The 3,863-nt window shown below is 30.4% G+C and overlaps 1 protein-coding gene across 1 annotated transcript in view; it reads right to left on the bottom strand.

The window, feature by feature from the left end:
* GRIK2 (glutamate receptor, ionotropic, kainate 2) overlaps positions 1-3,863 on the bottom strand; it is a gene marked incomplete at its 5' end in the record, with an annotated part of 284,674 nt that overhangs the window by 182,081 nt on the left and 98,730 nt on the right. The window lies entirely within an intron of this gene.

Genomic DNA, 3,863 nt, shown 5'->3' with positions numbered 1-3,863 from the left:
TATTAATATCTCAAAATTTAGGTATTGCTTTAATCATTCCAGAATGATATAACAGTAATTACGAGAAAATGCCTGCATTGGATATCTTTCCTCAAAATATACCATAAAAATGTAAATGAAAATGATTACAAATCCACAATTCTGTGTACAATAGATGAGTGACCCATCGTTATAAAGACAAAAGGTAAAGTTATTCTTTTATATATATTCATTTAAAGTTTGGTCATTAAAAACTCATGCCTTAAATATCCTTTGGGTCCAAAAGAAAAGGAGAGAAAGAACATAAAATGAAAAATGACGTACCTAAAAAAAAATCAAAGATGTTAAAATCTTGGGCTTTGCTTGATTTTGTATCTTTTATTTTGAAAATGAGATGACTTTTATATAACATCAGATTTCTACCCATTTGAAAAAGCAGCATTTATAAATAAAATACAGTATGGGAGTATTACATTTTGAACTAAATAAATTTGTTTTCAAAAACCGTCATAACTATTTCTTATTCTAAAATAGTCGAAGATTTTTTTTTCAGGGAAATATAGTAAAAAAAAAAAGTAATTTTACATTTAAAAAGTGAAGTATCAAAAAACTGTTAAATTTGAGGTTATCACACACCTTTTGTAACTTTCACACATTTCTTGAAAAAATTAAACTTGACAGCTGTGAACTTTTCAGAGTTTTGATGTAAGCAGATACAGAAAAGTATATAAAAGCTCTAAGGGGAAGGAAAGGAGCATCCATTTCAGCAGAACAGGACAAATGAACCTGTATGATAAGATGTACAGGCTGGTATGCAATTTAACATAAATAAACAAATACCATGCACATACATTTATAAATATGAAAATTGAATTCCATAGTTAAAAAGCTTCCAAAATAAAAGTAGAATATGTACAAGAACAAAAATATTTAGATACTTATATATGAAATCTAAATGGAAAAGAAAACAGAGTCCTGATAGCTGGCATACCAAAATTAATTTAGGAGAATCAAATTATGAGAAAACCTTATTAATGAACTTGAAAGGGTTTGGGTTTTGGGGTTTTTTGTTTTTTGTTTTTTTAAATGCAGAATATTCAGAATGTAGAGTTTAAATTGTAAAAGAAATTCTGAAGTTCCAATGCAGATGGCATTAAAATAAAATAAAGCAATAATGTCAAAAAGATTGAGATATTCAAAGCTATACTTATAAAAGATAAAACCAGCATATTAGTATTACTATTATTTTTCAACCGTTTCCCCCACTAAAAAGCTGACCATCACTCCATCAGACATGTTCAGCTGGTACTTTGGGCTGCTATGGAACCAGAACTTGGGAACCAGACATGCTTCTGCACCAAAACTACATACCATCAGACTTCTCAGAAGTGATGAACTCCTGGGAACCATGACCCCTTTTCATAATAGAGCTACTGAATTGCTCGTAAACCAAGGAATCATCTGTCAGATTGTTACCTATAGCATGTATTATGTAGAATTCAAGACAAAAAAGACCGCATAGTCAGTCCATCCTTCCTTGTAGTAGATGAATTTATGAATTGTAGTTTATTTATCATTATTTTGCCTATTATTTTCATCTTCAGTAGACTCAGCCACCATTGAAAAAGTAGAGTATACTTACAGTTGTAAAGATCTTAATGATTACAATATAAAGGAGGAAAAAGATATCATTCAGAATTTCAGAAGACAGAATTAAGAATAAAAGACAGACCAGTATCTTTAAAAGAAAAGTGAACTTCAAAGTAAACTACAGAGAAAACTGATCAAGACTCCATAACTGGTAGTATACCATGGACTATCATAGAGAATTTTTAAAGTGAAATAAGGACATAGAAAAATCACATGAACAGCTTAAATGAGAGAAATGCCTTTTTGTAAAGCAGTATTTCCCAGACCGAAAAAAAGGAGAGAAAAGGAAAGTGATGAAGAAGGAAATATGTTTCTAGGAGCCGTAGTATTTTATATAGTTCCCTTGCATTGCTACAAAATGAATATTCAGTAATATGCTTTCTGTCCAACACAAAAAGATAGAGCTACAAAAGTAAGCTAGTACATGTGCTTTCTGCACCAGAACAATATTCTGTTCATTTCATTATTGTGCGTACCTCTCTTATAATGTCTTGATAGCTGAGAAGAATGATTGCAATTACCAAAACTTTCACTGAACAATAACTGAAGTATAAAAGGCAGTTACAAGTGAGCAACATGTAACACCAATTTAAAGTCCTCATATTTATTTTATTTATTATTTTATTTAGGTATGTGCAGAGCCCAGTCAAAAGTTGTCATACTTATAACACCACTAGTCAAAAGTTATCCCTGAAGAGAAAGGGTATCCTTGATTACTGCAACAGCTGCTCTCATAAATCTCAGGAATCTACTTTCATGAGCTTTACCAGGCCAAAATCAGTGCTTATTCATAGCGCTGGTATTTACATTTGTGCAGCTTAGCTTTTCTTGAGATCATTATTTCAAACAAAATCATGCAAGTGTAAGTATCACTGTGCAAAATCAATACGATATGTAGAGTATATGAACCCAAACCTAATCAATAGATAGATGTTAAAACATAAATAAACTTGAAACACCCTAAGTTATTGAGTGTTTCTTATGCAATCTTGAAGCAATTGATCCTTGTCCTAGTATTGTTATCACTGATCTCGAATCAAGTATACAATGATTGCTAACAAAGCGTGCAGACGATGTACTGAAGGGAATGGGTCACTAATAGAGATAGGACTTTATTCAGGAAAGCCGTAATTCTAGAAAGCAATTAGCAAAAATGTAAAACATTGTTATGTATCAGTGAAACACTTAAAGAAAAATCCTAGGCAGGATATCTGGATACAATGTAATGATTACAATTGGAACCCCCCCTGGAGTATAGGGGGGTCAACTGGAATTACGAATTTTACTTGATAATGCAGTAGTTCTTATATATACAAAAAAGGCTAATAGTTAGAAAGCATGCTTTTACTTTAAGAGACTATAAGACGTTCATGTACATTTTATTAAAAAAACAAAACAAAACAAAACAAAACAAACAAGATATTATATGTTTATAAACTGTAATTAATGATACAAGAGAAAGTTGTGGTAAAACTTTGCTAGTCTTAGCATAACAAGAACTTATGTCTGAAAGTGAGTCAGCCATGTTCCAATTATATGTTATATCAGGTATGCATTTTTCAATTCATGGAATAAATGAAACAAAGGATTTCAGAAGGCTTTCTATAATTTACAAATCTTCAAATAAAAACAGACCTTATAAGTAACCAAAAAGTTCCCCACTGGATGAAATTATATGGCTTATGTTACACAAAAGGTTAGAAAGCGCATTGGCATTTGTATCTATGCACCTATGAAAATTCATTCTAGCTTGAAATGTCAAAATATATGTTCGTAGGTAAAAGTTTCTTATTAAAGAATAAAACTTGGGAAGCAAATTATTTTTTTGATATCTGCAAATTCATGACAATAGTAGCATGAGAAAAACACACCGCACACTTCTGGAAAATTTTTCATTTGTGTTGAAATTGAAATTACTATTTCAAAACTATAATATGAACTTTTATTTTTACATAAGTAAATATATTTAATTACAAGTAAAAAATATGTCATTCACCACTGTATTTGTCAACAATGGCAATGAAAAAGAAGTTACTTTCAATCTAGTTCAAATGATATTTCAATTAATTTCTGCATGATTAAAAATTTCAACTTAATAATCAAGTAATAACAATGATTTAAAAAAATATGAAATACTTAGTACTTTCCTTAGAGGTAGTATCATGGTGTTAGATTGGTGAATGAAAGCAATAAATTTAGCTGGCTAAAATCACCAGGCTAATAGCCACACCACC

This window comes from Charadrius vociferus, unplaced genomic scaffold (assembly GCF_000708025.1).
Source record: "Charadrius vociferus isolate BGI_N301 unplaced genomic scaffold, ASM70802v2 scaffold129, whole genome shotgun sequence".
Classification (NCBI taxonomy): Eukaryota; Metazoa; Chordata; class Aves; order Charadriiformes; family Charadriidae; genus Charadrius; species Charadrius vociferus.
Note: the sequence above shows the minus strand (reverse complement) of the source record. Positions and strands in the feature narration are given on the sequence as shown.